Genomic DNA, 9,801 nt, shown 5'->3' with positions numbered 1-9,801 from the left:
ATCTTAAAAATTCTCCTAATAGGTGCAAAACGGACTTAATCTCAATTAACGATTCACGCTTAATGATCAGGGCCCCAATTTTGAAGAAAATGTTTAGTTAGGATAGGAAAACGCTTGAGAAAATTTTGGTGGTTGATTGATGTTGGAAAAAATCATGAATATGAAAATTCACCTTTTGTGTTAAAAGAAAGGAACTGACTTTAAGGTGATCAGCATTCAACGATGTACGATCATAGATTAGGGTCTAAAATTTATATGATCTCATATTCATATAAGGCTAAACTATGGTCTAAATTTTAGTTATGATTGATGGTGGAAAGTGTGTAATCTGGAAGGTCTGGACTTAGAAATAGTTGATAAGCCTAAAAGGGTTAATTTCCCGCCTAAGGAAAAGCCTACCAAGGTGGGGTTCTTGTATTTCACATTCGGTCCATATGATGAGCAATATAAGTTGTTCATATGAAGGAAAATATCCTACTAAGAATACCCACGAGCTTTCATCACTCGATGGACTTCAAAATCAACTATTAAGGGGTTAATCTGTCAATTGAGTTACTTATACAATGATCTAAGGGTTGAAATTTGACATGTACGGTTAATTTATTATATATAGGCATGGAACAAAATTTTACATAAAATGGATAATGAAAACTATGTGATCTAGAATTCAAGGGTATATGTTAATGACATTTTCATAATTATTGCTAATTCGAGAGTATCGGAAAATCTAATGATTGTACATGATTATAAGCACATTTCTAAGCAGTTATTATAAAATAAATTATATCTAAATCAGTACAAATAAATAGTTTTTCACCATATAAGTTAAAATTATCATTAATTAAGGCGCGGTACAAGTTAAAAATAGAAAAACTTAATGGTTAGTATTATGACCATATATATAGGTAGACGCATGGTTAGTTTTGTAAACGGATGACTACAAAGTGGGTGTTTAGAGTGATCAAGATGTAGAATATATATATCATTTGATTCAAGTGACTTTTTCACATATGTAAGTTCTTTTTATTTTAGTTTTGATGATGTGTTAAGCATATTCATAAGTGGTGAACAAGATGAACGAATTAACATATTGATTCACTACATGTACGAACAAATATAGAGATCAAATAGTTAATTTACTATGATCGGGTGGTCCAAATTCAAAGTGGACGGTCAAATATCTTTACCTACATGTGAATAGTTGACTTAACGATTGGTTATGATGGACAAGTGAGAATACTTGGATATATAATGATCATGTATTAAAAATTAATGATTAGATGACTTGATTTATGGATAAGCATTATTCATATTCAGGTTAGAGAATAGATGTAAGGTTAGGATATGAAAAATTTATAACATACACATGTATATACTAAATTAAATTTCATGATAACACTTGAGAACTTTCAATACTCGAGTGTTGAAAAGTTTAAGGTGTTACAAGAGGTCTCGTGATTATCCTCAGTACCTGGGTGAGGCTACAACCAGCACTTGACATGCCTAATAAAACCTACAATGAATACAGTGTGCCAGTTAAGATTTCCAGTGCACCAACGCATGAATGACCATATAGATGGTTTTTCCCACTGCGGTTAGGGTTCGGCTCGGCCTTATTAATACATAGGCATTGTCTGGTTGTGATTACATGAGGCATTTTACATTACAGTTGTGTCCCATAATTTTCATGATGGTTCAAAATGAAAATTTTGGCAGCATCTCCCCTTACAAATTACAATGAGGGCATGCATGGCTCATCGAGAGCTAGCATTAAGAAATTTCGATAGCATCTCCCCTATATGGGAGACATGCATATGCCTTATCGAGCACTAGAACGTAGACACGATGTCCAATGATGCGTAGAAAAAATACAGTGTGAGAACTGGACCCAGATTCCGAATTCAATGTGTAAACCATGTACACGAGGGATAACAAGGGTGAGCGTCGGCACCCAAGGAAGGGCGTTGGCAAGGTGGACAACACCCAACCTGAGCGCTGATAGGGATGCTAGTGCCCTGATCGGCACTCCTTTTAGAGCTGCTTCACAAGTGTATCAGCAGGGTACTGGCGTCAAGGTTGCTTACTTGGATTTCTCCATATTTTCTTCGAATTTTACCTTTTTGGGTAAAGCTAAATCAAAAGTCCTTAACAATGGCATTACGGGGGTATTTAAAGGCAAATCTAGTGGAAAATCTGCATCACGAGTTGGCCTGCTATTGGCTCATGCGGTGCCAAGTGACAGTTGTACTGCACTAATGGTGGCGACATGAGTTGGAGCTGAGTCAACTCGGAGCCAGCGCCTGGTAGAAACACACAATTTTGGTAGATTTGTCATATCTCCTTTGTTAGAATTTTGATTAGCCTGGTTCTAGAGCCATTGGAAAAATAACTTGAAGGACTATCAAACCATCCTAAAATGAAGTCTATTGGACTCCATATGGCCAACAAAAATTTTTAAAAAAAGTCACATAGTAATCATAAGGTGTAAATCTCCTTAGCTGAAGCCACTGGGTTTGGTGGCTTGTGATGAGGAAGTAATAATTTCTTTGTTCCAACTTAGATTGAGTTGATCTTGGGCTTTTTTAGAAGGTGTTTAAATGACCTTCAATAATATCCCAAACCTGCAACTTGGATTTTGGGGTTCATTTCCCTCCAATAGACAACGAGGTACCTAAGTAATTTGCAGAATTGCGCGATTTCAAGATTTGGCCTACATCTAGTTTATCTGAATTTAGAATGGAGAGATTCTAGACTCTTTAAAAGGTAATTTTAATAACATCTAAGATTCTATTCTTAACTCACACTGATTCCATTTGACATTCTGTTGGTTGCTCCGAAATTGAATATGATTTAAGGACTTTTTCGCTATTAACACTTTCCCACAACATTTTAGAAATGGTGTTTCCCAACAAAATATCATTTCTTCATTTTTAGTCTTCAGCAATCCTAACAAACCATACATTTTCTTCCCTTTTTCTTTCTTTGTTAGGTAAAGGTAGAATCGGTGCCAAGGATGGAAGATTCATATGTATAACGATTTATGTACTTACAGCTTTAATAACATGGCATATGTCCAATTTCTAACTTGTCATTCACATGGCCCAATTTTTCATGTATGCAGGATGAAATGTTTAATAGCTGAGATATAATTGCGCCATTTCTTTACTCAATAAAGCTAATATCAGGTAGGGTCTTGCCGCCGACACATCACAAGAATAATGGTCGATGTATAATAAGATAGAGCATGCCCCATCATCTCAAAGTGGGAGGGGTTCCACAAGCACCTTTGCAATCCATTCTTTGGTTTCAACGTTGGAATTGGTGTATAGGTCTCCATGCTGGTATACGACTTCGAGCACGCATGCAAGATTCAGGACCCGAATAATCACAGCCATAGGAACTGGAGTGGGTTTAAGGCATTCCTTGTTGATGTCTTTCCATCCTTGTGCAACCATTTCTTGGAGCTTTTGAATAGTCTCTTCATACGAGATTGCATGCTCTTTCATGTAGCACTCTACTGCTGATGCAATGTGTTGTATCTCTTGTTCAAGCTTCACACATTATTAGATCGAAAAAAAATATCACTCATCTCTTTTTTCTTCTTGTTTTGGGTAATATATATTTTTCAATTTTATGTTTTCATCTAAATTCATTAAATAGTAGAAATTTATTTTTGTAATTGTAAAATAAATTCCTTTCAAAATAGATTTTTGCTTTTCTAAGACTTTTATTTTTATTTATATTATAAAGTTACACAGCATATGATCAATTTAGACAATCCATATTCTTTGCTAATGCTTGGATATCAGTATTGGCTAATTAAATTAATCTTAAAAAGACAATCAATCTCCAAGGAAGGGGCTATGCGATGGGTGGTCATCAACTGAAGATAAACCTTTTATGCTATATATAGATAGTTTGAATCATTTTCAGTGTTTCTCATATAATCAAGGAAATAGTCTCTAAAAAATTTTCACAAATGAAAAGTAATAATTATAAAATAAAATATGAAAAAATTGAAATTAAGAATTTAAAATTTTAACAAAATCATTTTAACAAATTAAATTTTTTTTCTCAAAATCATTTGAACAGGAGACTTATTTGATAACAGGGCAGAATGCTTCAGGCACTAGCTATTACAGCATACATGTAACTCTAATCAAATCATCTAAACTGTGGGACCCACTTTGTAAAAGTTTAAAAAAAAAAAAATTGATTAGATGATTCTGACCTATGATTAGTGGACATTTCTTTGCTACAGTTGGTTTGTTCACTATTTTCCATCTCTGTTTTTTTCCATCTTAATTATTCATTACATGTCCATTAATAGGCCACTTAGGATCATTAGTTCATTGTAATTTATGGATCATGACTCATATAAAGTTGGGCTGAAGAGTTGGACAGTTTAACTTGAGTTACATATATGCCACATGTACAAAAATTTTGTCCTAGAAAAATGGCTAATGTGTATGGTCATCACAAGGGTAAGGACAATATCTTTTTTGATTGGATATATCATACCTTGTTTGATGGGATGTCATCCATCAGTCGGGCAATTGTAGAACAAGTCCTAATCATTGGTGGTACATGGATGGCCCACTTAAGGACCTCCTTTGTTACAACTTCACCCATGCTAATGAGAGATGCCACAGAAAGCATAGGATAATCAAAACTCATTAAGGCAACACTCATGTACTCCTCAAGGGTTGGCACATATCCTAAACTAGCCCATCTTGCTTCGTCTAAGTAGGCATTGTTCAGGTTTTTAAACTAGAAAACAAAAAAGAGAAAAAAATAAAAAGATAAACAAAGAAAATAAAAGAAATAAAGAAACAATATTAACAATTATATGTACTGCTTGGCTATCTTTACCGATTGAACCATGCAAAATGCACATTGATGGTTTAAGGAAATTTGTTGGCAACCTTACATAGGTACCTACAAGCTAAGTGGTAACTATATCTAAGGTTCACAAATGATTTGATGCTATATGAAATCCACCTGGTATAACACTCCATCCCCCTTTTTTTTTGCTTTCATCCCAAACTGTGGATTCAGCACTTGGGTGGGCTAGGAATTTAAAATGTACAAAAATTCTCATTATATATTGGCCACATTAGTCTTGGAATATTGGGACTTTTTCAGCCATCCTTTCTTGTGGATTAGGCACATGATATGATTGGATGGGTTGGCATATAAGCATCAGGATGGTCCCTACACAAAACTAATGGTGGGTTATCCCAACTGTTTCCTATGAGGCATAAGACCTGATGTACCGGGTGAATCTCATTTAAGTTCTAACCATTGGTGGTCTCTAGCGGGAAGCGGGAAGATCATGGGGGCCCACCATGATGTATCTGTTTATCCACACTGTCCATCCCTTTTCTTAGGTTAAGGTATTAACCCAAAACTGGGGCAGATCCAACTCTTAAGTGAACTACACCATAGATAACTCTTGCATTAAATTAATGCAACCTAAAATGACTTGCATTTAATGTTTTATGCATTGTATGCAAGCAAAGCTTACTATTCAGTGTGGTCCACACTTGAGCATTGGATCTACCAATTTTTTGTACCTTAAAATGACATGTGAAAAGGAAAGGATGGCGTGGACAAATAGATACATCACAGTGGGCCCCCACACAAATCTGCTGGATCCCTACTAGAGATCGGCAAGGGTAGGACGTAGTCTACTTCAGGCTCAGTCAGTGGTATGTACCTGCCCTAGCTAGGCTACTGCAATTTTAATTTTAATGGAACTGCAACCTACCACTTCCTTTAAGTAGTGCACATGGTATGATTTTCCCTCCCGATTTAGTTCATCCTCAAATGCATCAACCACATCTAAGAGTGCCACAAAATGTACTTTCATGTAGTCTAGCAGCTGATTGATATCCCCACGATCCCACTTGAAAAATTGAAGTACCCAATTGCACCTTTTCAACTGAAAATGGTCTTTGTACATTCTCCATATGAAACCATCAGCTACTGTACACATGGCATACCCGTGATCGATCCACATACAAATTGTGGGCATCATTTTAGATGCTGCATCCCACAAATCTAATTGATCAGATGATCTCCTTATCTAAATTTGAACCATGAATGACTAAATTTGATTTAGCCATCAGTTTTTGGACCACACTCTCTACATTTTTGGATGATTTGGATCGGTACAAGGATAACCCACATGTAAGGTGAATGTATCAAACCTTTCAAGTGTAGCGGTATATAGTTCAAGCTCCTTCAATGTACCATATACGTCATAATGTCATCCATAACTGATGTTAAGGCTATCATTTTTGTCATCATCCTTCTAGGTCGTGAATAATGTGGCTGGAAGTACACTCCTAATATCCAAAAGTAACACTCAACCACCCTATCTCTGGCGAATGGAAGCTTTCCAGCAAAGTCCTTTTCCTTCCACCAGCTATGAAAGACACATAAACAATCCAACCCATGTTGAAAGGTAACTTTTCTAATGATGCACATGTGGGCCAAGGATTATAAGCCCTGGTATTTATTGTTTTCAAATAGACAACCCTTGATCTTTTGAAAGTTGACATATAAACATGAGTAAGAAGGCACACAATAACAACAATCACATTAAATGGAAGAAAAGGGCGTGGTGTATGCAAGATGGGAGCCTTCATATCAATGGCTTAAGTAGCCTTATCATTGGTATGCACAAACTAATTTCTTGTGCAATATGAAGGTTCCCTATTAATCATTGATGAAATCAACGTTTTGTGTGTGAAATCAGATTGCCTACTAAGTTACTTGGTAGGCTCTCATTGTACCAAGTAAGCTCAGTTGTGTTAACGTGAATGTGTGTGGTTTATCCACGCCCTCCGTCCATTTTTCTAGCTCGTTTAAGGGGTTGAGGCCAACATTGAAGCATATTCAGAGCTCAAGTGGATCATATCACATGAAACAGTGGGAATAATGATTTCCACCATTGAAACCTTATTAAGCCTCACAGTGATGTTTATTTGTCATCCAACCCGTTCATAGGATCATACAGACATGGATGAAGGGAAAACACAAACATAAGCTTTATCTAATACAGACATGGTTTAAATCTGTCCGCGAGCAACTTCCACGCCCCTTTTCCCAACGGCTTCTAGCCGTCAGGGAAGGTCATTGCCGACGGTTTTTAACCGTCGGTGTTACCCTATTTTTTTTTAGTAGTATCCCCAATAATTTTTCAATGGTAAACATTCAATTCACACTATTTTATGTGACTTGGTCCATTTGAGTTTTGGATATGCTTCATTTTAGGGCTCAAGCCTTAAAATTATCTAGTAAAATGGATGGACAGTGGATAAAATATGTAAATCATGGTGAACCTCATAGAGTTTACTCGGTATGTGATCCGCTTCCCTTGTTTACCTAAAGAAATGTTAGTAATGTCATTAAAGCTTTGAATTGATATATTGGATCGCTAATTACTGACACAAAGTGCCCATCCATACTTAACATTAGGGCAAGCCATGTTGGAAAAATCATGTGGAATGAATGATCATAACCCTTTGAATTTGGGCCATTGTATTACAGACATCCATATTTTTTCCAAACCATATGGATGGGATTGTTAGCAATATTGAACCATACTGCAGTCCTTTGAAATCATAAAGAATTGATGTTGAGGCCCATTTTATATCATCAGATGGTGACCGAAGCTATTTGTTTCTATATTTAATCCCGATTGTCCATATTACATGCTATTGATCAGATGGATAAGATCATCGTTCCTTTGTGATTATTGCAAGATGGGTTGCTAGCAATGGGATAAGCGAATATTGAACCATTTGGATGTTTAGATAATTTCCTGGGAGAAAACTCACATGCACGGTATAAAACTTACATTGAGATTTCTCTTAGCTCCCTCCTGTGCAAGGGCTGTAATGAATTGTAATCTAACTTTGCAAACTCCAATAGTACATCACTTCGTTCCTTGTCTTCCTCATAGATTGAGATGTAGTATCTTGACTGTAGCCTCTCAATGCGCTTGCAAAGTGGCACTTCTAATGCGAGTTGTACTAGCTTTCTTAGGGGAGAGGTAAGATGCGGCAATGCCAACTTGAGGTGCTTGGTGGTGAAGATAATGGCTTCATCTAGTATATCATCCCCATGTATGCCAAGGTATGCTGCTTCATATAAACTTAATAAACCCCAAATGTCACTACTAAATGTTGCCTTGAACTTACCCTCATTGTCTTTAAACTTTCTAAACACATCTGTTTCACAATCCAAAATTTTCAGGACTTGACAAATGATTTTATTTGACTTTGAGCAATGATACTAGAATAAAGCACCTGTTGTGGCCATGTGTGGGCATGTAAATGCATACATCTATTATCCATCTGCATGTGTGTGTGGGTGCGCATATGTGTCAACAAATGCATGCATGTTACATACATGCACACAGATGCATGCATCATTTATTTGAACGATACTTACCAGATGACACATTATACCCTTGTTGCCTTAGTAGTCGAAATCAGAGAGCAGTAGCACGAAGATTATCACCATTATCATTATTATCGATTTTGTCATCATACATCGGATGTAATTCCTTTTCTATGTCCATTTCAAAGTGGTAGGCAACACCAAGGCGTTGAATTGCATCAATCAAAGTCATTTTTTTATATGAATTATTGATATCACAAATCATTTTCTTCACTTCTTCCTTCAGTTTTTCAGCATGTTTCTTAGTGCATGGATCAAGCTCCTTTGTTAATGCCACAAATAGTCAGACAATCATAGCAAGAAATATCACATTGATATCAAGATTTTTATAGATTTTGGAGAAATGATTAATAACAACAATTTTAAATTACTTAAAACAAAGAAATTTTTTACTTAAAATAAATGTATGTATATGCTTGTGTATGTGTAAATGATGACACTTAATATGTATGCACCCATGCAGTCACTTTAGGCTCTACTAGATTCCATATCTTTGAAGCCTACATGCAAGGCCCTAAAATTTGTCAAACCAGTTTAACTGGGAACATAACATACACACCCTCAACTATAGGTAGATATATATATATATATATATATATATATATATATATATCTATATATATATATATGGCACATGATTTACTTATTGAACACATGGAAATAACTCTCTCACCTTGTCATCTTGAGAGGCTGCAATGAAGCGATCACCCCAGATACTAGGGTGATAATTTACACAAGCACGACCAATTTTTTCTTTCCTTCTCTCCTGTTGAGTGGTGGGACCATCTGAGTGACCACTACTAAGAATAAGAGCCATGATTTTATGAGAAGAAGACAAAGAAGGTGGCAAGTTGTGTGTTTGAAATCAAGTGGTGTCTTTAAAAGCTAAGACGGTTGTGTATTTATAGGCACATGAGGGTAGACAAGTTACATGTTGGCATCAAAAGAGTACCATTGAATGGGATTAGTGACCCAACTCAACCCATGCACGTCATGTGTGATTTCATGTGATGCAGTGCAACTTGCAGTCATGTACTTTCTCATGTAGCAATCTAGAACACGATTGGGATTAATTTTTAAATGGCGGTAATGTTGTGGGAAGAAAAACTTGTACACGATCAATGTGGTAAAGCAATATCATAAAGAAAAAAGCCAAACCAAGACTTAAAAGCAAGGGAAAACAAGAGATGGGAGACACAAAATTTTATGTAGTTCAACAAAATGCCTGTGCCCATATGGCGACAAGATCATGGGCAACACTATAACAGCCCAAATTAAATTATCTACGTGCATTACACATAGTACACTCGATCATGCATACACATATTC

At 36.1% G+C, this 9,801-nt stretch overlaps 1 pseudogene; it reads right to left on the bottom strand.

Moving 5' to 3' along the window:
* Nucleotides 1-3,145: 3,145 nt before the first annotated feature.
* LOC131235322 (beta-cubebene synthase-like) lies at nt 3,146-9,463 on the bottom strand (annotated as a pseudogene).
* Nucleotides 9,464-9,801: the final 338 nt, after the last annotated feature.

The sequence above is a fragment of the Magnolia sinica genome, chromosome 19 (assembly GCF_029962835.1).
Source record: "Magnolia sinica isolate HGM2019 chromosome 19, MsV1, whole genome shotgun sequence".
NCBI lineage: Eukaryota > Viridiplantae > Streptophyta > Magnoliopsida > Magnoliales > Magnoliaceae > Magnolia > Magnolia sinica.
The sequence above is the reverse complement of the archived record's forward strand: the minus strand, read 5'-3'. Positions and strand labels throughout refer to the sequence as shown.